We start from the raw sequence: 25994 nt of genomic DNA, 5'->3' as shown, positions 1-25994 counted from the left end.
CAAGGCCAACTTAACATACTAACTACCAATGAGGTACAAAGGTATGAATTGTTTATATATATATATATATATATATATATATATATATATATACATACAATAAAAAGTGGGCTGAATTCTTAGTCTTGTCAATTTAGGCACACTGGGAAAAATACTGAAATAAATGATGTGTTACTTAAATATAAAGCAAAACTGAAATGACTGATGAATTCATATAAAGATCCCAAAAGTAATAAATTTCTAGGGGACACAGTAAGCATATAAATATACTGTCATCTGACACCCATTTAAATAGAATTTTAGGAGCTCTGCATAGCTATATGTTTATAAAACTAATCTTCCATGATTTCTTTTTACTTCATGCAAACACCTCCTTTTGACATACAGAGCAAATTAAAAGATAAAAAGGCTCAGGAACGTGGAACCCTAACTTGCCCCTTAAGTCTTCAAATACAGTTAAGAACTATAGACACAATTATGGCTGACAGAAATTCAGTAGCAGAGTACGACAGATTGTACACTCATGCCAGCCAGTAATTGGAAAGATTATTTTAATCGGAGCATATACTGCAACCCAAATGTTACGATTCTCCTGTTAGTCTGACAGAATATCAAAGAAAGGCCAAATGGGAAGCCACGGAATGGATCAAAGAATATCATGATCCTAATTATTACAGTATAAGTTGTTCCCTTGTGATTGGTCACAATTCTGTGTAATTTTATTATAATGAAAACAAAAGCAGGTGAAAATCATAACAAACTCTCTTTCTCTCTGTTGCTTTCTATTTCTTTACATTTATATATTTTATACAAACACACACACACACACACACACACACACAAATCATGTGCATATTCACACACAGAGGCAGAGGCAACAAATTCCTGCAACTTATATAAAAAACACAGTATCAAAAGACAGGCACTTAGCATGTAGAGACATATAATCCACAGGAAGACAATCTTGTGCAGCAGACAAAATAATAATTTGAAATTGATTACCACAATAATAAACTGTCGAGACTAAATTTATTTTTGTATACCAATACTGTATATAGAAAAACAATAAATAAAAAGGACATTCATTGGATCTTGGAACTGCTTTATTTCTAATGATTAGTGTGAACAGGTCAGGGCTGAAACAGACCTGTGGGCCCATTTCACCTATGTTTATTGAATTCAAATCCAAATCTGTAATAGACTACAACACTTATTGGTACAGAACTGCATTTCATAAACTTTGCTAGTATTTTGTGAAGTTCTTCTTTGTGATTTTTTTCCAAGTTATAAATTAAGCAACTTTGCTTTATGACATATTTATCTGGCTACAAAATAGATTCATTAAAAATGGATTCTGTCATTTATATAGCTGAAAGAAATAAGTAATGTTCGAAATCATATGCATTAAATAAGGATGAAACCATTGATTGAGAAAGTGATTGAGCTACCAAACTGACCACTGACAGAGCTGCATGAAGTACCGTGTGTTCTACTAAGAAGACCGTACTAATGTTAACTGGAGACAGACATTTCTCAGCACTGGGAAACACATTGCTGGTGCATTAGATAACAAAATGTTCAAAGCAGACACAAGGCCTACAGGGCAATAAGATTCATATCTCTCATAAAAGAAGTAGCAAAAACAAAAGGAAAAGCCCCTTTGTATGAAATAATACACTGTTGCATTCCTGCAGTATTTTCCAGGCAGACAGTTACCCAGTACACCTTCTCAGAAGTAGGCAATGAAAACACAAAGCAATCGTCATTACAATTATAGCTGTATAAATAGCCGTAAACAAGAGGTTATGGTGTAAAACAGCCCTTATGATTGGAGTAAGGCTATGGTTCTTGATAGGGCTTATAGTTGGGCCTGCTGGTTGGAGTGGGGGTTAAGTTCCTAATTAGAATAAGATTCATGGATTGGCTAATAGTTAGGCCAGCTGATTTGGAGAGAATTGGCTAATTCATGACTTTTATTCCAGATAGGGACTTGATCTCCACTCCAACCAGTAGGCCCAACTATAAACCAATCAGGAACTCTAGCCTTATCCACAATCATAATAGCTGTGTTCTACCACACTCCCTTGTTTGGAGTTATTTAAACAGCTAGAATTGTAATGTTTTTTTTTTTTCAGGAAGAAAACTTGTATCTGATGAAGTCTGACGGATGAAAGTGCTCATTACTTTGAATAAACTGGATAACCTAAGGCTGAAAGAAGGATAGCTTTGTGTTTTCATTGCCTGATTTTGAGAATGTGCACATACTACTCTGGTTAGTTGCCTGCCTGCAAAATATCTACAGGAATACAACAGTGGATTATGGCAAACAAAGAGGCTTTTCCTTAAACATGTTAGTCCCGCAGAAAACCAGCCACTCCAATGGGTTTGGAGACCCAGTAAGGGGACCTGCTCGACAATTAGTAGCCTATATTTCATACGATAAGAAAAGCAGCAGAAACTGTTGCTGTGAGCTCACTAAGGTCTGTCTATCAGGATTTAATACCGGATTCTGGGCCTATGTTTTCTGTCTGCAACCTTTCCTCTTTCTCTTGCTTTGACATCTTTTGTCTATATGTCAGACCTGCAGTAATTCTACCAACATATATGAGTGCATTTCATATTTATGTAATTTCAGAACTATGTCTTCTTGTCTTACATCCTCATTACACTTTCTTTTACTCTTGTGCAACAGCAGCTATGCAAACCTTTTCAGGACATATATTTCCAGTCTAACTATTTTTCCATAATGCAACGTACTTTGGACTACACTTCTTTGAGTTATAAAGATGCCTCTGTCTTCTGCTATTCTTGTTTTATATATCATAAACATTTTTTGGCATGCATGACATCTGAAATGCTAATGTATTATGCATTATACTTTGTGCAACTACCCTGTCACTGAATCCATCTTTCATGTAAGTTGGCATTACATTATCATGGCTCATTTTTTCCGTGTATAAACCCTTTCTTCAATATGAAAATCGTTCCTGAATCTCATCAGGTTTAACTTATTTCCAGTAGCTGAAAAGAAGTCTAGAGATGCAATCCACTAGCATGCGTTACTTACACAGAAGTGCAAAGTATGTAAGAGCATTTATTCAGTGTAAAGGTCCCTCCTGAATCTCATTCAGGATAATTAATTATAAATGTTGGAATGAGTGTATAGTGTTAGGGGCAGAGCCCTGATGACAACCCAACTGGCTATTCTGATTAGCTGCTTTGGTGCTGGAGAAACTTAATGACATAGGAGACAGATGAGGGTACTTGGTTGACTCTAACAGAAGAGGAGTTACAGGGATATGTTGGGACATGCCTGATTTCAAGGATTCCAGTGAAGATCTGAGTCTTTGATGAAGATGAGGTGGGCAAAGCTATTCAAAAAAGTCACCACAGAACAGTGGTAGCTCTTTTATTCTGCCCCATTGTTTGCCTGCCCATCATGAGATTTATCAAACATTTAAGACATACTTAGACCACAATGGAAACATTTTCCTTTTGGAAAACAAGCATCCCTAAATAGTTCTTCAATCTAAACAGGCATTTTTCTTTCTTTCTTTCTTTCTTTCTTTCTTTCTTTCTTTCTTTCTTTCTTTCTTTCTTTCTTTCTTCATTTCATTATCTAATAATTTAATGTGTTGACCAGCTAGGTGGGCAGCTTGTCCACAGATCATTTTCAGCAATACTCCAGGGCAGTTAGGCATTTGCAGGTTTCAACAAATAGTTATAGTTCTTTGTTATTTGCACAGTTCAAATAGTGTGGCACTTCACTTGTTTAACAAAAATCGAATAGCATTTGGAAGATACTGTGATGTAGAACTGATAATGATACAGTCTGAGATAGTCTACAGTTTAAAAAACCAAGAAAACAGACTGAGGCAAAAACAAACTAATAAACTAAACAACGAAACAGTGCAAGTGAGCGATACTTAGGACGATTCAAAATAAAATAGTTTACTGGAGTAAAGCACTTTTCATTTGATTTAATAACACAAACTTCATCAGACAAATACTTACAAAGAGTGACTACTATATATACACTTAAAGAAGTCAGCTTCAACAAGCAATTAAACAATGAAGCAGTATATTGCTGCTTAACATTTTAAAGAAGCAGGGCACAAGTTAATAGCAGTAACTATAAAGTGATACAAGATCACTTGTTACTTTAGCTGTTGTATCAATGACCTCCCACGTTTAATAAAAAAAAAAATGTTTAACTTCAAAAACCTAAAAACCTATATAAGAAAATAAGATATTAATAATATTATAAACAATAAGGACAATAAAAAATAGTAAAACAGTAAAACAATAAACACACAACCTTTACCTGAATCAAATAAGTTAAAATATGAAATTCTAAAACCAATGGAAATAATACTACTCTAAAAGACAAATTATCTTGACAAGCTCTTGATTTTCAAAATACCGCTTATAGAGCAGTTTTCATTGAGACCAGGGGCATTGTAGGCATTAAGCCTAATCTGCCAAAGCAGTTCTAATTTTTCCAGTTCAAGACCTATTGGACCACCTCTTTTACTTGCAGTAATCTGATCAATAACCATGAATTTAAATGAATGGTCAGGGAAAAGTGAGATGTATTTTGCCAAAGCATTGTCATGTTTATTTTTTCTAATGGCATAAGTGTGTTCATAAATACGATGACGGAGACATTGCTCCGTCTTGCCAATATAAAATGCCAAACAGCTTTGGCATTGGGCCAAATAGACAGTCATTTTGGAATTACAATTTACTCTGTGTTTCAGATTGTATATATGGTCCTCTAATTTAAACCTGTTGGATTCCATAACATACTTGCAAAAATTGCAAGATTGACATTTATACATACCCACTACTTTACTTACAGGTTGCTTTTGCCGTTCAAACAGAGCTTTTAGATTTTTTGCTCTCCTAAAAATCACTTTAGGTGGATTTCCAAGTCTCTGACACACACTGTGGTCCATTGTTAATACTGCCCAATTTTTATATAAAATCTCAAAACAATCTTTACTGTTTGTACTGTAAGTTGTTATAAACGTTGAACTTTGAGTATGAGAATCAGAAGTGGTTATAGGCTTTTGGAAAAGGGGTGGATCTGAGCTGATAATAGTTTGTTGATCAGAGTAGGCCATATCTAAAATAGGTTTATAAATGCGTCTGATCCGTTTTTGAGCAATTTCTTTGACAATATTACTGACCAAATTGTCAGAATAACCACGGTGAAGAAACATGTTCTTAAGAAAAGCACATTCAACAAGGAAATCTTCATCAAGGGTGACAATGCAAGCTGCTCTGACAAGTTGACCCTTGACTACAGCATACTTTTGGTGGTGAGGATGACAACTGGTGTAATGTAAGAAAGAGTTTGAGTAAGTGCTATTTCTATGAATACTAGCTGTAAATCTCTGGAGTTCAATGTCCTTTTTCAGCTGAATATCCAAATAGGCAATGGACGCAGTATTGAAAGTAAACGTAAACTGAAGAAACTGAGTGATTGTGTTAAAGTAGTCAACTACTTTATCACTGGTTGTGGTGTCACCATCTAACAATATAAAGATATCGTCAAGGTAACGGGTGTAGTAAATAAACTTATCCTTGAAACTACAGTTGTTAAAAACATAAAGGTATTCCCAGTTCACCATTACTGTATTGGCTACACTCGCCCCACAAGGGGAACTCATAGCGACACCAACTTGTTGTAAATAAAAATTATCAGCAAACATGAAATAATTATTATCTAAAATCAAAACCAATAATTCGTTGACCAAGGATATCTCAGCATTTTCACCACCATTGTTTCTCATAAATTGACTGACCCATTCCAAAGTTGTATCATGTGGTATACATGTATGCAGATCTTTGACGTCAACTGTAAGAAAGCTGTAATTAATACTGAAGTCCAAGTACTTGATGTTGTCAAGAAAGGCCCAAGAGTCCTTACATATGTGATTAATTTTAGCTAAGTATTTCTGTAAAATAACGTCTACCACTTTTGCACAAGGATACATAGGTGAGCCTCTGCCGTCCAAAAGTGGGCGCATTGGAGGACCAACTATGTCCTTTTGCAATTTAGGTATTCCGAAGAAGTGGGGGAATCTTGGGTAAGATGTACTCATGAAATTACTCAAACTCTTTCTTACATTACACCAGTTGTCATCCTCACCACCAAAAGAGAGCTGTAGTCAAGGGTCAACTTGTCAGAGCAGCTCGCATTGTCACCCTCGATGAAGATTTTCTTGTTGAATGTGCTTTTCTTAAGAACATGTTTCTTCACAGTGGTTATCCTGACAATTGTCACCCTTGATGAAGATTTTCTTGTTGAATGTGCTTTTCTTAAGAACATGTTTCTTCACCGTGGTTATCCTGACAATTTGGTCAGTAATATTGTCGAAGAAGTGGCTCAAAAACGGATCAGACGCATTTATAAACCTATTTTAGATGTGGCCTACTCTGATCAACAAACTATTGTCAGCTCAGATCCACCCCTTTTCCAAGGGCCTATAACCACTTCCAATTCTCATATTCAAAGTTCAACGTTTATAACAACTTACACTACAAACAGTAAAGATTGTTTCAAGATTTTACATAAAAATTGGGCAGTATTAACAATGGACCACAGTGTGTGTCAAAGACTTGGAAATCCACCTAAAGTGATTGTTAGGAGAGCAAAAAATCTAAAAGCTCTGTTTGAATGGCAAAAGCAACCTGTAAGTAGAGTAGTGGGTATGTATAAATGTCAATCTTGCAATTTTTGCAAGCATGTTATGGAATCCAACAGGTTTAAATTAGAGGACCATATATACAATCTGAAACACAGAGTAAATTGTAATTCCAAAATGATTGTCTATTTGGCCCAATGCCAAAGCTGTTTGGCATTTTATATTGGCAAGATGGAGTGACATCTCCGTGATCGTATTTATGAACACACTTATGCCATTAGAAAAAGTAAACATGACAATGCTTTGGCAAAACACATCTCACTTTTCCCTGACCATTCGTTTAAATTCATGGTTATTGATCAGATTGCTGCAAGTAAAAGAGGTGGTCCAATAGGTCTTAAACTGGAAGAATTAGGACTGATTTGGCAGATTAGGCTTAATGCCTACAATGCCCCTGGTCTCAATGAAAACTGCCCTATAAGCGGTATTTTGAAAATCAAGAGCTTGTCAAGATAATTTGTCTTTTAGAGCAGTATTATTTCCACTGGTTTTAGAATTTCATATTTTAACTTATTTGATTCAGGTAAAGGTTGTGTGTTTATTGTTTTACTGTTTTACTATTTTTTTTATTGTCCTTATTGTTTATAATATTATTAATATCTTATTTTCTTATATAGGTATTTAGCTTTTTGAAGTTAAATTTTTTTTTTGATTAAATGTGGGAGTTCATTGATACAACAGCTAAAGTAACAAGTGATCTTGTATCACTTTATAGTTACTGCTATTAACTTGTGCCCTGCTTCTTTAAAATGTTAAGCAGCAATATACTGCTTCATTGTTTAATTGTTTGTTGAAGCTGACTTCTTTAAGTGTATATATAGTAGTCACTTTTTGTAAGTATTTGTCTGATGAAGTTTGTGTTATTAAATCAAAAGAAAAGCGCTTTACTCCAATAAACTATTTTATTTTGAATCGTTCTAAGTATCGCTCACTTGCACTGTTTCTATGTTTAGTTTAATAGTCTACAGTTTAAAGAGAATTGCATATAAGTTTGTAGCAATAGAGATATTAGAGATTAAAGAAAAATAGAATTATTTACATATGTGCAATATGTATCAAATAACTGTACTAATGCAGTTTAAAAATAAAATATTGTTTAACACTCTAAATATGAACTAGTTGTTATACATCAGATTTACTTATTGTCAAAGCATTGGCTGTTATAGTTATTAATAAGAAATTGAAGTAGCTTGTTTTGGAATGCACTTAATTCGTGTTTTCAGATAATTTGCTAAAATGAGGTCTTGACAAATGGTTAGTATTGCCAGTAGAAGAGATTATGGAGTAGTAGGTCTGCCTGTGACAAAGTGTATATGCAGGAAATGCGCAGTATGAGGAGGGTATTAGTTTGAATGTCAAATGTTCAAGAAGCAGAGAGGTCCTAGCAGTTACTTGTAGCCATTTATAGAGCAAGAGATATAATGATGCTTTGTGCACCATCCCAGAAGGATGAATTGATTGCTCTTATTTGCATTCACTTGCAAAGTGAACAATGATAGATGGTATTGTGTTTTGGGAATTATCATTTGTAATGCTAGAATTTCCTATAGTGTCTTGGGAGAGGTTAGAGTACCTGTATGCTAACCTAAGTTGATTAAATGCTACCTTTGCAATATTTTGCGTGTATGGAGAAAAGGTGAGTTGGGCAAAAGTTACCCCTAGGTTCCTTGGTTCAGTGACTTTACGCAGTGAGTTGTCTTGAGGGTTCATAATGTTTAGCGTGGCATTGGATTTACGTGTTTGTTGTATGCCAAACAGCATACTAATTGATTTGTTGCAGGTTAGTAGAAGTTGTGTGTCAGAAAACCAATTCTGTAGTAAGCTGAAGCCTTGCTCAAACATCTCTGCACAAAACATACCATTTAGGATTAGCATATCAAAATGCAGGCTGTTTAGGAATATGGAAAATTGTACTGGAGCCAAGATTGATCCTTCAGATACTCCTGCTGTAATTTCCATTGCTGGATATGTTGGGCCTGTGTCTATTAATAAAAGTTCCATTAGTTAGGTATGATGTGAAACAACAAACTGTACTGCACCTATACCAAATTTAGCTAGTATTTTTAAGGTGAAGGGTAGATTCTAACAGATTGGGAAGCATGCTTTAGGTCAGTGATAATAACAATCATTCACTGACCTTTTCCCTATCACATCAAAGATAGTTACAGTGAATAATGCTGTTTGCTATATTTATTTCAATAGCCATGTTGTCTGATAGTTAGGAGGCCATATTTGGTAATAAGTTCCATTTGTTGCATATTTGCATATAGACAAGTTATTCCATCACTTTAGCCAGACAACAAAAAAATGGAGATTGGCCTATAATCAAAAGAGACTTGAGATTTTAACTTTAGAAACTGGGACTATAGTGGTGATTTTCCAAAAGTAAGGAATTATTCCTTTTATAAAAGCAAGCTTAATAATATATCCCAATGGTATACATATCTGTTTTGCAGTAATATGAATAAACTGGGAATGCAGTGCAGAATGGTTCTCTAACTCATTTGAGTGTATAGACCGATGATAGATCATAAATGGGAAATACTGCATTTACTTTAACAGGATGTGCTGCCTGTGGGTTATTTGGATTGCAGGGAGTGAGAGTGGAATTGGGAATGGTGACTATAAATGTCTTTATAATAAGAAATTCTGCAGGAAGGATTTTCTGTCTGATGTGGATTGGAAGCCATTTGTCATCAATTTGAGGAGTTCCCAAAAGTGCTTGGGATAGCCTTTGCATGTCAGTTGTCTATGTCTTATAAAGGTTATTTTTGCTGCATTAATGGTAATGCATGCCTTTTGATTGCGACTGTAATTTCTCTGTTAATATTGGATGGGCCTACTGTTCAAAGTTTGCAGGCATCATCATATTGTTTGAAGTAAGCCAGGGACATGCGGTATCTTCTGCTCTTACTTTTCTTTCTGGGAAATGTCTGTTTTGTATTGGTTCAAGAATGTCTAATGGTGTAGTAAGTGCTGTAGCTGGGTCACTGGCACAGCAAACTATATCCCAAATGGTAGATTCAAGCTTTGTTTATAGTCGCTTGAGACTGGTCTGAGAATCATCTAGTGACGGTTCTGATATAGTTCTTGGTAATTTGAATGACCAGTAGGACAAAATGGGGCTATGGCCACTGAGTGTGCTTTGTAGCATTGTTGTTTTCTGGCATTTGTCTAGAAAGTTTATTATGATCTGTATTAGTATAGTAAATCCTACTTGAGGTGTTATTCTGTTTGGTTCTGTGAATAATTGTGTTATGTTCTGTTTTACAAGAGAGTAGTGTAACAGTGAATTTTGTGTTCCTAACCAGTTCGACTTGAGATCTTCAGGACTAATTACTTTATATTTAAAAGAAATGGTGATACAAAGATATATGTAATGGTTATAACGGTGCAGCATGGAAGGCAGGCAAATGCATGTAACAACTATATTATCTAGAAGTTACATGAACCATGAAGCACTTTGGGTCATTTGTATGTGTAAATGCATTTGCCTGCAAGTTGGTTGCTTGTATTTGGGTGTTATTCTTGACAAGAAGATTCCTGCCTCCCACTCTGTGTCCTGATGTGTTATTGCAGAAGCAGTGGTAGTCTGTATATAAGCAACCTGATGTACAGTGCTTGTCTTTTAGCCAAGATTCAGTAATTACCAGTAAAGTGGGATTATGCTGTGTTATCTGAGCTTCCAGGAGTTGCCATTTGTTGTTAATGCTATTAACCTTGGCAAAGGCTATAATGAAACTGTGGCACTGAGTGCAGATTGACGTTTTGAATATGGGGTGATATTTTAGACTAGTTTGGGTTTACTATTGCCTGAGATAATTACAGGCACTGTAAAAAAAACGAATATAAGTTAGTCTACCATCGTAACAGGCCTTCACAATTAAATTAACTATAAGTGTGCATGTATCATTTATTTATTTGTTCATCTATTTATTTATTTGTGTATTTGTTCATCTCTTTGGATATTCCTTAGCAAGATAGATAAACTGATCCAGGGACCCAAAGATCCATTTCAGTACCCAGACACCCAGAGACAGACAAATGTATACCTATAAATAGTAAATCAGTAGGGGAACAAAGTAAGTTACAGTTGCTTTATAAATATAATCCATATTATAATAATAACCAAAGACCACTTATGCAAAGACCTATAATTAGTAAATATCTTGAATATTACACAATGCCAGTTTAAAAGCAGACACCCAGAACAGGAAGAAAGGGAGAAACAAAAAGCAACATGCTTTATAATGTATTAATCCTACAAACTGGAAAATAGAAATTTGTAGCACCCATACGCTCTTTATGAATAAATACACAGTGAAGGACATTCCCTGATCAGAGTGAATGAGTAATCCGTCAAGAGTTAAATCTTGTAGGTAAATATTGGTAAAGATGGTTTCTTATCATATTCTTGATGCTTGAAAGGTCGAGTCGAGCTTAGCAAACCCTGCCTACCGACAGTTAGAATGTTAAATACTAACATTACCAACTGTTTCGACATTTGCTGTGTATTTTGTGCATGCCTGTTTTCGTCATGCCAGCTTACATGGTAAAGTTGTCGTAAGTGTGTAACTTGACCTTCCTAGTATCCAGCATTTGAGAGGAAACTGGTAAAGATAATGTTAAGATAGAAAGGCAGCCTGCTGATGGTGTCTGTGGAGAATTAGCATCTGGTGTGTGTGGGGGAGGCTGACTCAAACTGATGGTAGCAGAAAAGGAAAAGGATCTTGCAGGTTTGATCAAACCTTGACTGCCAATAAAGGGCAGTGGCACTGATACTGACCAACAGAGTGGCAGTAGCAGCAGAAGGGCAGAATTCAGAAGTAAAGCCATAACAGTGCTGCTATAGCAGGCTCTGGCTTGTCCACACCGTGAATTGCCTGCATTTGTAGGAGTTATATAAGTAGAAGGATATCAGATATCCGGAAGGAGTTCAGAGAAAAGTGACCAGAATGGTGTATCAGATGGATTGGAAATGAGAAAACTAGAAACTAGAGGAGATAAATTCTTTTCACCTGAGAATAGAGGAAGGGTCACAATACTGGTGTCCAGGATCATATCAGGGAGATTCAAAGGTGCTGTCAATAGAAAGGAAACAACATGAGGAGAAGGCACAGACAGCAAATTTTAAGGAATAACTCGTTCTTGGATCTATGCAAGCTCAGAGAAGGTTGAGGACATATCAAATGCACTGCTGGTAACCTCAAACTTGGGAGGGATAAAAAAGAAGTCTTTTGTACAGGTCATCCATATTATACATTTACCATTTTTTGCAGGCTCCTTGCTTATTGCTGAGGGATCCATGCTGGAAACAAGGGAGGACTACAGCATCATGCATAGGATGTCATATTTCACGAAATCAAAGAACAATCTTAGCAGCGCAATTAACATGCCAGCCTTCTAGTTTATTACAAAACAAAAAGTTTATATGGAAGGCACCTCATAAAAAAAATCTTTTGGGCATTATTCCATTGTCCTTCAAAGGATATATCTGTACTTAGTGAATGTTAAGTTTAATGCAGACTATTCTCTGTGCTCCATTTTCTTTGCAGAACTTATCAGTCGTGAATAAGCCATCAATAGAACTTGAATGAGAAATAATGGCCTACACACTACTCCGATAAGTTATGTGAAACTGATTTAAGATGCCTGCCTAATTCTGTGATAATAAGAAACATAAAGTATCCTTATGAAACTGTAATAGAGGCAGCTTAGGGTTGGGACTTTATTGTACATCGGTACACCAGTGTTACAGTAGTGGTACAGGATGACTTTTGCTTCCAAAAAGGACTTTACTTAAAAAAACATTTATGACAGTTTATTCAGTGCTTTTAAATAGGAGTTTCCCTCATGTTCCTCATTTTATACTGTGCAGTTTATATTTGTTCAAGTGCAGTTGCTTTAATCAGGATTTGCATAGAAATGATTGTTTAACACATGTTGTAGTACTGTACAGAGGATTAAATAGTGTAGTGTATCAAGAACTCTGAGGTCATGTCTTGTCAACAAGAGAGTGGGACTTATTTATTTTTAAAGTGATGCTCTTTCCTTGAGTTTCAGTGTCCTTAGAGTGAAAAATATGTGTGTGGGTATGAAGCCTCCTTACGAGGAAGAAATAGTTATTTCTCTTACTGGAACTTAACATGTTTGCACTAAACTATGTTAACCTATGGGTAAGTTGTCTGTGTACTGAAAGAAATATTTACAAGCTATAGAGGTCAGTGACATACCAGGGAGTTGTGTTGCAGTGGGTTGTGATTCACAGTATCATAACTATACCAACTCCTAACTCCCATGCAACATGGATTCAGGCCTAGCCACAGCACCACCACCGCTCTCCTTTCCTTCCTTGAAACTGTTAACAAAGCACGTGACTCTGGCTATATTGTGTCCACCCTTTTATTAGACCTATCTAAGGCCTTCAACACCATCTCTCACAACCTTCTAATCAAACTCTCTAAACTGAACTTATCCCCCACCACTATCAAATGGTTTACCAGTTATTTATCAAATAGGCAACAAGCAGTCAGATGGAAAAAAAGCTACCACCCCATTCATCAATACTCCCTCAGGAGTACCACAGGGTTCCATTTTTGGGCCATTACTATTCAACATTTTCATAAATGACTTCTATCAGTCCATCCCTAACACTTATCTCATCCAATATGCCAATGACTCCACCATAATCTGTTCTGTCACCTCCTTCCCCATTTTAACACAACTAACCCAAAATGTCTTCTCCTTAACCAAACAATGGATGCTAAACAATCACTTAGCACTCAGCGCCACAAAACTTAAACTTATATTTACCCCTTCAAAAACCACCACTGTAGACAAAAACACTTTTACTATCACCAGTCATAACAATACATCCCTCAAAATAGTATCTAATGCAAAACTACTAGGAGTCCTAATCAATGACCAGCTCAAGTTTGATATCCACCTACAAGCAAATATTAATAAAACACATAAGAAACTTGACATGCTCTATCGCCACAATCAGTTTATCTCTCCCTCCACCAAACTAATACTCTCTACAACGTACCTTATCCCATCCCTCCTATATGGACCCGCACTCCTTACTAACCTGCAGTCCTCCCTCAAGTCAAAACTCTCATCCTGTTACAATGAAATTTCAAAATTTGCAACAGGCCACCGATCTTCTACACACCACTGCACTGCCCTTCACAAACTTAACTGGCTAGAACTACCCGACTACCTCACCTATATTCAACTTACCCAAACACACAAACTTATCTTTAGCCCCTCTCTCTGCCCCTTTCTTGCCAACACCTTTAAAATGCATCTGCCTAATATATCCCTAAGATCTAACTCCCAAAATCTGATTGAACTACACAAACCCTCTCATCCACCAAGCAATCATCTTCTGTCCTTATCCCTAGCTCGCTTGTGGAATTCTCCCTCCAATAATCCATACCACTAGCAGCCTCTCTTCCTTCAAAACCTTACTCCACTCCCACCTAACATCCCAATGGGAATGTTCCTGTTCCCATCCTGCATAAAGTCCCCCAACTTAAGCTACTCCCCATGATCCAGCACATCTGCAAACTTCCCCCTATGATTTCTAAACTCTGATAAGTGTCTGTTGGAATCATCAGATTTTGTATATAAATATGATTGTATAACACCCTTATAAGCATCTGTTACAATCAACAGATTTTGTATATAAATATGATTGTAGAACACACATATTTTCTTATTTAAAGAGTGGCTGCTTTTGCATTTCACTAATGCCATTTATTATCTTTATTATCTATATTACTGCACTATCTATTGTTATAACTTGCTTTCTAAGTAACTTATATTTGTTTGTTCGTTTTACTGGAGCTTTTCACCCCAGGACTCCATTGAAAATGGGTTCCTGGCAAACAAACTGCAAATAAATAAATAAATAAAAATGTGTGCCTCTGGAAAAGGTGGAACTAAGATAAATTACAAGATATTTTGTGACCAGTAAAGAACTGGAAGAAAGTTCACAGGCACGGTAGCAGTTGCATGGGGCTGATATGGCGTGACACAGACCTATATTCTTTAAGGTCTGGGTGTTTGAAAGTACATATAAATGCTTTGGTAGTAAACATGCTAAGTAAGTCATAAACACCCAAAGAAAATGAAGGGACATTGACTCCCATAAAATGAGATTGCTAGTAAGAATGGTGCACTCGACAAGGAGCAATACAGCATTTAATCCTCTAGCAATTTGAAGAGAGTAACAGAAAATATGTCCAAACAAAGAAGCTGTAAATGTAATGCAATAATGTTATGGAGGGTGTGATTGCAAATGTTCATAGATAGAAAATTATTGAATTTAACAACTGGCTTAGTTTCTGGTGTCATTCAAAGGGGATCCGGTACCTGACAGCCTGGGATGACATGACTGACAAGCCACGATGCTTTGCCAGAGATGGCCTGCATCTGTCTCCCTTGGGCTTTAGGCTCCTGGCAAAGGCTCTTGTCTCCCCCATAGAGCCTTTTTTAGGCAATGCCATGAGGTCAAAACTACCAACATGAACATTTCATCAAAACGTAAATTAAAGGTCATGCTGCTAAACGCTAGGAGTCTAAACATGAAACTGCACTCATTGCAAGCATTATTAACCCTGGAAGAAGCTGACATTTGTGCAGTCACAGAAATCTTGCTCAAAGCTGCAGAGAGCACCCCAGCCATACCAGGCTACTCATCCTATCATTCATTCAGACCCCAAGCGGTGGGTAGCAAAACAAAAGGAGGTAGAATTGCAATATATATAAAAGACATACACACCTCTAGGTTGGTCAAACAGTATGATGCACAGGAAACACTCCAGGTGCAGTTAACAATTGACAAGACCCCTTTTCAAATCATAGCTAGCTACAGGCCTCCAACTCTGACTCATGATGCCCAATCCACCTATCTGGACCTCTTCGAATCTATCAAGATTCAACCCTTTACTCTGATCCTGGGTGACTAACTATCCAACCATAGATTGGAAGAAATACTCATGCCAAAATACAAATGCCCAGAGATTCCTTGACTCCGTCAATGCAAATGCCTTGGACCAGTTGGTTGACACCCCCACAAGAGATGAAAATATCTTGAACTTGATATTAACCAACATGAGTAACCACTGCAGCATTCCTACAGTGTCATCATCCCTGGTAAGACTGACCACAAAGCAGTCACTTTTGAAGTCATCATCTCCCCTGACCCCCCCCCCCCCTCCCGAGCTAGGGTCAAACACAAAAAGTTTTCCAAAGCTGATTACAACCTCCTGAGAAAAGGTATAAACAGCTTTGCAGCCCCCTCCCCCTCCACAGAAACTGGCACATATGTCCAAGCTTACACCAAAGTACTATATGAGCAGTTACATAGCTGCATAGAATTAGGAATACCAGACAGGATGAAATCCTCCTCCTCAAGGAAGATTAAACCTGTCTGGTAGACATCTACAATAAGTAAACTCTATAATAAAAGGAAAAAAAAATGCTGTCCAAGACCAAGAAGGAGCATGTGTCTATTTGGACGCAATCTTTCTAGCCTGAACAAGCAAATAAGAGCACTAGTTAAATCCTCCAAAACAGACTTCCGAGTCCAAATTGGCCACATCTCCTAAAGACAATCATAAGGCTTTCTTCACATATGTCTGCAATCTCAAGGGAAGCACCCAGATCTGCTCAGAACTGGTGGTCAAGGATACCACGTACACAAACCCTGTAGATATAGCCAACCTGCTGGCAGACAGATTCAGTGAAAACTTCACTCTTCTGTCTCCCTCATCAGTGAAACAGGACATCCCCAGTACCTGCCCCCCCCCCCCTTATATCTAGGAAGCAAGTTATCACTGCCCTCTCAAGGCAAAAAAATACAGCCTCCATGGGACCCAATAAATCTGCATCCTACATGAACTCAGGCAGGAACTTGCAGTGCCATTAGACACCCTATTCAACCAAAGCCTGAGTACCGGCTTTGTCCCAGCCAAATGGAGAAAGCTGCTGTCATCCCATTGCACAAATATGGAGCATCTACCGATCCAGGAAATTATAGACCCATCAGCCTAATTAGCCTTATCTGGAAGGCCATGGAGTGGATTATCATGGACCTCATTAACAAGGACATTGGCAGCCTCCAAATACTTGAACTGACACAGTTTGGTCTTGTCAAGGGGAGGTCATGCCTGTTAAATTTGGTCGACTTCTTTGAGACAGTCATAGACGAGAGGAAGACAGTGCACACCACCTACCTTGACATGGCCAAGGCCTTTGATACTATTCCCCACTTAGGTATAATAGATAAACTGTCTCAACTAGGCATCAATCCATATGTTACCAGATGGGTAGCAAACTGGCTTACTGATAGAACCCACCTAGTCAAAATAGGGGAAGCCACCTCAAGTAGTAGACCCATAACAAGCAGTGTACCACAGGGATCAGTCTTGGGGCCTCTGCTGTTTGGGATATACTTCTCAGATGTGCAGGCCAAATCTAATGGGCTATGGCTGACCAAGTTGGCAGATGACTGCAAGCTGGGTGCTGTCATCAAGTCCCCTAGTGATCCTCCAAGAGGATCTCACCCAAACAAATGACTGGTGCCAGAAACATGGCCTCAAATTGAATGCCAAAAAAATGCATTATCATCTCTTTTGGGGAGAATGATGTCCCCACAAATGATCACACTGATAATACGGCACTAAGCACGCAATCAGTCGTGAAGGACATGGGAAGCCAGGTTGATAGCAGACTGACTTTTGAACACCATATTGCCTCCATTGTACAGAAAGCTTTCTACATGGCCCACCCCATTAGCAAGGGTATCTCATCCAGGGACAAGGTGGTCATAACATCCTTGTATTCTTCCTTTATAAGAATGATTGTTGAATAGAATGTCCCTTTCAGCATGTACCTTGCAAAGCACATGCATCAGCTGGAGAGACCACAGAGATCCCTCACCCGGATAATCCAGGGTCTCAAACATCTACCCTACACAGATAGGCTAAAAGCCCTGTCCCTCTACTCAGTCTCTTACAGACTCCTCAGAGGTGTCCTCTGTCTGGTATGCAAAGCAATCTCAGACCTCGCCCTGATGGTACTGCTGCATATCCGCAAGTCAAGCTCTACTTGAGTAAACTGCATGTGAGACCTTAACCTGGTTTGTGACATCAATAGGACTTGTTGGTGGGACAGATTCATGTCCCAGAGACTCCCCGTTTTGTGGAATAGACTCCCTTTCCATGTAAAACAGAGTACCTCATTAAAACTTTTTCACTGCAACCTGGATAACTGAAAGGGGAACAAAAAATACACCTCCTATGTCTGTAACCTCAAAAGCTGTACTCAGTGATGTGCAGAGCTAATTGTGAATTGAGCAACCTACACAGAGGCGAAAGACACATAAAATCTTCTGGTTGACAAATTCAGCTCCAGTTTTACTCCCCCCATCACCACATCAAGAAATAGTATCAAACATACCCCCCACCATCACTAGGCCACATATCCTAAATGAACTATCCAAGACCAAAACACTGCCTAGATTGGCCCCTGATAATATTCCAGGATGTCACTTAAATAGCATGAAACATGACCTATCAGGACCACTGACATCACTATTTAACCATACTCTCCAGGCAGGCTTCTTGCCAAGTGAATGGAGAACTGCAACAGTCATCCTGCTGCATAAGGGTGGGCCTCCTATGGACTCCAGAAACTATAGACCTATTAGTCTAACTACTCACATATGCAAAGCCATGGAAACAATTATCGTGGAAATGATTAATGATGACATTGGAAACCACCAGACACTGGATCCAATCCACTTCAGTTTTGTCAAGGGAAGATCATACCTATTCAGTCTGGTAGACTACTTCAAGAAGATCATAAAGCAATTGATGAGGGTAGAACAGTGCATGCTGCCCACCTTGATCTAGCCATGGCACTTGATACAATATACTACTGGGGCATTGTAAACAAACTCAAAGAATTAGGCATAAACCCTCACAATGCACATTGGATTGCCAGATGGCTTTCATATAGGACCTAGGAACTTAAGACAGGGGAATCCACCTCCACAAAGAGGCCAGTTACTCGTTGAGTCCCGCAGAGCTTAGTGCTGGATCCTCTTACTTTTGGCATTTACTTCTCTGAAGTCAAAGCCATCATCAAGGGCCTCTGACTAATCAAGTTTACAGATGACTGCAAACTGAGAGTAGGCATAGATTCCCTTTAGGACTCTAATCTCCTCCAGGAGGGTCTAATACAGGTAAATAACTGATTCCATAGACATGGTTTAAAACTCAGTGCCAAGAAGTGTATAATAGTATCATCTGGGAAGTCATCTACCCAGGAAAACTACCTCATTGATAGGCACACTCCTAAGGGCTGATGCAATAGGGGTTTGGACTATGTAGACAGTAACCTGGCTTTTGACCAACAGATGCCTAAGATGGTAAGTATATCATTCTTTGTTGCTCAACCTATAAGCAAGGGTATGGCACATTTGTCCAAGGAAGTTACCATTGCACTGTAATCAGCCCTGATCAGACCCATCCTTGAATGCAATGCCCCCCTTCAGCAATAACTAGCATGTCCGCAAAGGTTCCTCACAAAAAGAATATAAGGTTTTAATAATATGTCCAGTGAGGACTGCCTCAAAGCCCTGTCCCTATACTCTGTCCTACAGACTGTTGGGAATGATCTATACCTGGCATACGAGGGATTCCAGGATGCCTTTCTGATGGACCTCTTGCATACTTAGAAAACAAACAGTAAAAGAATTACCCAATCCAGGGATTCAATCCTTGCTTTTGACATAAACAGGACATGTTGGAGGGACGAGTATGTGTCTCAGAGAATACCACTTCTCTGTCACAAGTTTCCCATCCATGTAAAACAGAGTTCTTCCATGATATTATTCAATTATACCCTGGACCATTAGATGGGAAATCAGAAATTCATCTCTGGTGGGTCAACTATGTCTCTAATGGATAGAGATAAACTGTAAATGTTTGAACACACATGCCCTAGCTTACACATGCCCCTAAAAATAAATCCTATGACGCTAAACTTGATGGATATATTTGGGATAAATGACTAGGCTTAAAAAGACCCATGTAGTTGTTAGCCTAGTATATACCTATGAACCTATGAAACAACGCAAGGAAAAAGGTCAGCTTACTCCTTTATGGAGCTAATAACATTTTCCCTTTCATAACAAAGCAAGTAGAATAGCAACAGGCTTTGTTTCAGCCCTTCTAGACAATTTTAATATCTTCTGTAGCCAAATGTAACCTGACTACTATGCCAACAGTATCCAATAAAATCTGTAGACTCATCACCCCTGCCCAGAAAAAGAACATTATTGTAAGATAATTGAAAAAGTTATCTGGATCCCTGTGAAGCAAAGAACAGACATTCTACTTGGCTCAGAACATCTAAACAACAAAATAGTCCTTACTTAAATTACTAAACTCAGAAGACATTCACATACTTTACACTCTTAGAAACCAGTCCCACATTGCATTCACATTCACATTCAGCCACCTAGAACTGAACTCCACTGAACAGTCCACTGCGTTGGAATAACAGCATCAAAACTATGGGAAACTATACTTCCCTATATTAGATACACCACATGCTGCCCTTTTTTTTTGTTCCCAGATAAAATATACTCTCTGTAAATGTCAATGCCACTCTTCAACCCACCTAACCCTAGTTCCCCATCCCTTCTGTCGTTTAACATTTAAAATGCCTTATACACTGCGTACATTTCTCTCTACTCACCATGCACCCCCTCTTCTTCTCTCAACTTAATCTGCAGTTCCACTTGAAGTGATACTTCTTCTTTCCTCTCCTTCAGCTTGAACATATTATCATAAGTAATACTGCCATCCACTAACCAGTCACATTTCTCCATGAGGCTTAATAACTCCAAATTTGTATTCATGTACCTATGGTTGTTCATGTCAGTCTTATCTTATTCTCTCTGAGATGAGCCTGAATTTATTCTGTTGTCTACCCTGCTTAAAAAAAGTGCAATTGAGTTTACTGAAGACTGCAAACTGGATACTGTTATCCACTCTCACCCACTGATACTAAACTGTTCCAGAACAGAAAATGGTCACAGGCCAAGCTTAAAATAGTACAGAGTGGTAATGATTGGCAAAAAAGATTTTCCCACCACTATTTGTTATAAGTGATGCTCCTCTTCAAACAGATATGGTCATAAAAGGCATGGGTATTTATGTAGACAACTCACTATTTCTCTCAATCAATCATCATTTTTCCATCATAGTCAAAAAACCTATTTATCTGGTCCAGTTAATTTCCAAGGGAATATCTTCAAGATCACAAGCAGTCATCTCATCACCTACTATTGCTTATCAGACCCATCATTAAATATGTTGTGCTGATTGATATGTACAAATCTAAGCATATTGCTCAACTGAAAATGCCCCAACAATTTTGAAACATAAAAGAAAAAAAATGAAAGCCTTAAATCCTTCAACTGTCCCAACAGATTAGCAAACAAATCTTATACACAGAAACCTAACATCTGTGGCAAAATGACCTGTGTCTTGCTTTACAAGGTATGTACGACTCATCCTATTTGAACTTCTGTTTCTTTGCATAACAAGCACAAGCAAACTATATTTACAGCAACAAATAAACAAGACTTGCTGGCGGGATAGTTTGCAAACCCAATGTATTACTATCCTATGAAAAATGTTACCAGTACAAATCAAGTAAAGCACTGCTTTTTCTGCCATTAAGACTAGCCTTCATGATTGAATGGGTAGTTACAAGTTTACAGCAGAGTTATCATGTACAGCCCTGCTTGATTTGGATGGTGGGCACTATTAAATACTTACAAATGGTAGCAAGAATAAATGAGTGTGTCTGCTTAAAGCTGTATCTAAAGGGATATCTTATGGTCCCTGGGATCACTTGCCTACATACTGTTCCTATTCTAATGTGTTCCTATTTAAAGTAAGTAGGTTAACTACTGGATCTTATCTGGTGTTCATTTTTATAATTTCTTTCATTCAGTCGTTTCTGTGTGCAACCTTGCAAATTTGAAATTAGGTTCTCTATTATATGATCGAAGACGCATTCTTTCGAATGCATCTTGATCTAACTTAAAAGCACAAAACAGCAAAGTACTGAAACTGCATATAAGCAAATTCTTTCCCTGGGAAAGCACTTGGCTGCCTTTGTTATTTTGCCATTTTCATCACTGTAGTGTAATCTCGGAGTTTGTATATTTAAATATGGGGGTATGAGGGGGCACAGCCCCCCATGTCGGGTGGAGTGGGGAGCGAAGCCCCCCACTTTATGTAATGTTTTAAAGTTGTTTTTTTTTTCTTTTTTGGAACAGCGATTTTTTTCCCTGGGAAAAAATCAGTGTTCTAAGTGTTCAGGATTGTAAGCTTTCACTTACATGGGATCGATAAATCAGCGTTCGCTTTTTTAAGCAGTCGCTGATTTAATATAGACCCTGAAATTATTATTGCATACTTTTTTCTGCTGTATTATGTCTGTGTTAACTGTTAGCTCATTTGAACATCTATATGCACTTAAATGTGGAGTAATGCACCATGCTTTGACTGCTTTCGACAGGATTTAGCTTATTCTGACAACATGAGTCATGCAAACCTTTTTTTTTTTTTGGATTATTTTTCTTCCCTACAGCTGACTATCAATAGAGTCCAGCAGCGACATTTCCCATTCTTCTGGTCTACCTACCCCTCTTGGTTTCCCCCAGGTTTACTTTAATAATGGTCTTGTGAGGAGACCAAAGCATTATTCTGACTCAGAGGTGTTTCCTACTTTTACTCCCACCCCGAACATCCATGATTGCATCCTGATTAGTGGATTGCAACAATCTGCTGCTCACTTCTATAAGGAGAAGATATTAGTAAGCTGTCATTTCCAAACTAAGAATCAAGGCATGGTTTTGTTTCCCTGGCCATGCCAGTTAAATTTAACTTGATTGCGTGCCCAAGCCTACACACCTCCCATCTTCACCTGCCAGAACCTCAGATGCCTGAGTCACTAATTGAAACTGTGTTACCTACATCAAAGTCAAGGCTTTATCTCTGTACCCCACAGTCCTGCAGGGAGACAAGGAAACCTTTACTGCAAAGGTAATGTCAGATTTTGTCTCTTCTCTTTCTCTTTCCACCTGCACTGACACCTTGTGTAAGTGAACTTCCTAATATACCATTTGCTCCCACTGGCTTCCATTATCTTTGCCATTCCTTTCTGAATATCTTCTCCTTTTACCTTCTAGATTCATCCCACCTGCTCATACTCGGGTCTATATTATAACAATGAACGAGCAAACGATCGAACGTTGTTATATCAAACTCAAAAGTTTGAATTCACAACACATCAAACTACCAGAACAGCAATTTTTTTTCCCAAGAAATCAGTAACCACAGAATTCAAAGAGAATGTAAATGAACTTATATGAGAAATATCACATAAGCAATATACAACTAAATGCTACAGTAAGTACAATAAAGTTATTGTTCTGGCCATACAAGTTCTGAAAGTCAGACAAAAGCACTAATTCCTTTACATCAAGTGGGAATGTGCTTTACACATGCAGGTTAAAAGAATGCTCTCCTACAAAAATCTATTGACCAGTTGAATTCCACCCCCAGCACTCTCCTCTATCTCTCTGTTACTGTGTCATGAGATGTACACTTATCTCTGGCTCCACATATATAAGACATATAAGATATACGCATATTAAGATATAACAGTGACACTTGTATTTTTCATACCTGGAAGCTCTGCTAGAGACACTTTGGCATTGTTGCCCCTATCAGCACTAAGATCAAGGATTCTGTGTGAACCCTCTGGTGATCTATCTGGATCTCTGACAATAAACAGGAACTCCTTTGTTTCAGTTAGTGGTGGGTTGGTAACAGGACCACCACCCATAGCTACCTTTACACAGGCAACTGCAACTGCCCTATGACATGCAGAGGTTGTCATATCCTTCCTCTATTTCATATCTGGGAGTAACGTCTTCCATGCCCTCCGACAGCATTGAGGTAATCAACCACCTGCTACCATATACTGCCTCAATCAGACTGATCATCTCTATCTCTCCTTAAACTAAAAAGTCCATGGAAATGTAAAGCCCAGATAATTACCTTATTTTCAGCATCAATAAATGGTGGCTTGTGGAGTACAGATTTCTTCATGGGTGCCATATCCCTGTAAGAGATGGAACTGAAAATCGACACACAATATATATATATATATATATATATATATATATATATATATATATATATATATATATATATATATATATATATAGTACACTGACAGGATGGCTATGAACTGAATTATGTATAGTGTATGCGTCTATCATGCACACAGCAATTTAAAACATAATAGCACATATGAGTACACAAGATAGGACAGCCCTCCTCAAACAAAATAATAAAATGACAATATATAAGATATCTGTAATGCAGAAAATATGTTTTTATAACTGTGTAATACATTGCAGCATTAATAATAGTAATTTGCATTCTACAAGTATAAATATAGAAAACTATTACAGTGCCATTTCCACTGCTGTGGAGGACAGACAGGTAGATATCACAAGCTTAACACGTGTTTGTGCTAACACATATGAAAATACCTGCCCTTGCTAAGAAGTTATACTACACTCATTTGCAATAACTGTTTAAATTCCAATAACATAAAACCTACAAAATATAGTTCATGTAGCATTCTGAAGCAAACTTTTTGTAATGTAAACATAATTGATAAAATGGGCTATGTCAAAGTTAAAGGATAAAGAAAAAGACAGAAAGATAAATAAATGGTTTGTTTTAGGCACTGCAAATGACACTTAATGTTACACTAAAACCATTATGCAAGAAATAGCAAAATATTTTGACAATAAAGCAGTGTAGAAAGTAGATAGTTCTCCAAAAGTTGTATTTATTTAGCAGTATGAAGCTCTTTGGACCCATTCTCTCTCCTCATTTTGATACAAGTGCATTAGCTATACAATTACCTTTATATAATGCAGAGTCAGCTCTGTAAGCTCTGTGAGTATAAACATAAGGTCTTAAATCATTAGCTTTCCTGAATACCACAATCCGCACAAAGTGCAGAGAAAGTAAACATGTTGTAAGGAGCTACATCAATTCATACACATGCCCTATACTTCAAGGACAAGCATTAAGAAGTGTTACCTGTTAATGACTTGCAGGTGTCTATAATTAATCTGACTGCAGGATCAATCAGTGTTTCAGTTTCTTCTCTTTGATGTACACTTACTGAGAGTATGTCAGGGAGAAGAGACTTCACAAAAAGTCTAAAAGTGCATAGTGTAAGGAGAACAATATTCCTAACATTCAAATGTTGTTTTATTAACCACAGTTACTTCTTCATACTAAGAAATGTTGTGCATATTCAAGGGAGTGCACTAAGCATTGGTACAGATAACATATGCAATAAAAGTGAGATAGCATTGCTCTTAGAAAAACATAGATTAGGAAATAAGGCACCATAAAGAAAGAGAGGAATACACCTGTAATGTTTGCACACTTTGTTTAATACTGTGTGAGTACATGAGTATCCTAACTGTTGGCAATATCCCAGTCAACCAGACATTTACTGGCAAATAAGAAAGGGCAACTTTCATAAATTGCTTCAGTTATACTTTCAATGTTACTTGAAACAATGGCACATTTTGAGTAAATCTGAACACATTTTTTCCTTGCTAACATATGTCCTTGTCTGCGGCAGATGTGGAAATAATCTTAAATGATTCTTCTTACTACCCTGGTTTGTTCATTCAAATCCATACAGGTTCTTGTTACAAGATGCCAAAGTTGATTAAACATCAGAAATGTACATTTGAAATACTTGTTTCAAAATGTGTCTTAATATTTTTTCTTTGATTTGCATGCTGTTTGGCATTGAACTCCATCTGGCAATGATCAGTAGCTGTGAACATCAATTAACTTCTCACATACAATTTTAATTTGGAATTCTATCAATAGCTCAATTTACATTGACATTAGTGTGCTTTCCTCAGCACTGTGGACAGTACTGAGTGAAAAAATTCAAGTTGTGACACAACTATCTCTGTGGCATAATGAGAGAAAATGTTCTCAGCTTAGAGAAACAGTATAGATGATGCAGGATTTGAAATCTGTTCACAGATCATTTTACTGTGGGAGGTCATAATAAATCCTGGCACTCATTTTGGAGTATGAATGTGGAGTTGAAAAATTCAAGTAAGGTCAA

This window comes from Protopterus annectens, chromosome 12.part0, assembly GCF_019279795.1.
Source record: "Protopterus annectens isolate FY-2018-M chromosome 12.part0, PAN1.0, whole genome shotgun sequence".
NCBI classification, from domain to species: Eukaryota; Metazoa; Chordata; order Ceratodontiformes; family Protopteridae; genus Protopterus; species Protopterus annectens.
This window is presented reverse-complemented; position numbering follows the sequence as displayed.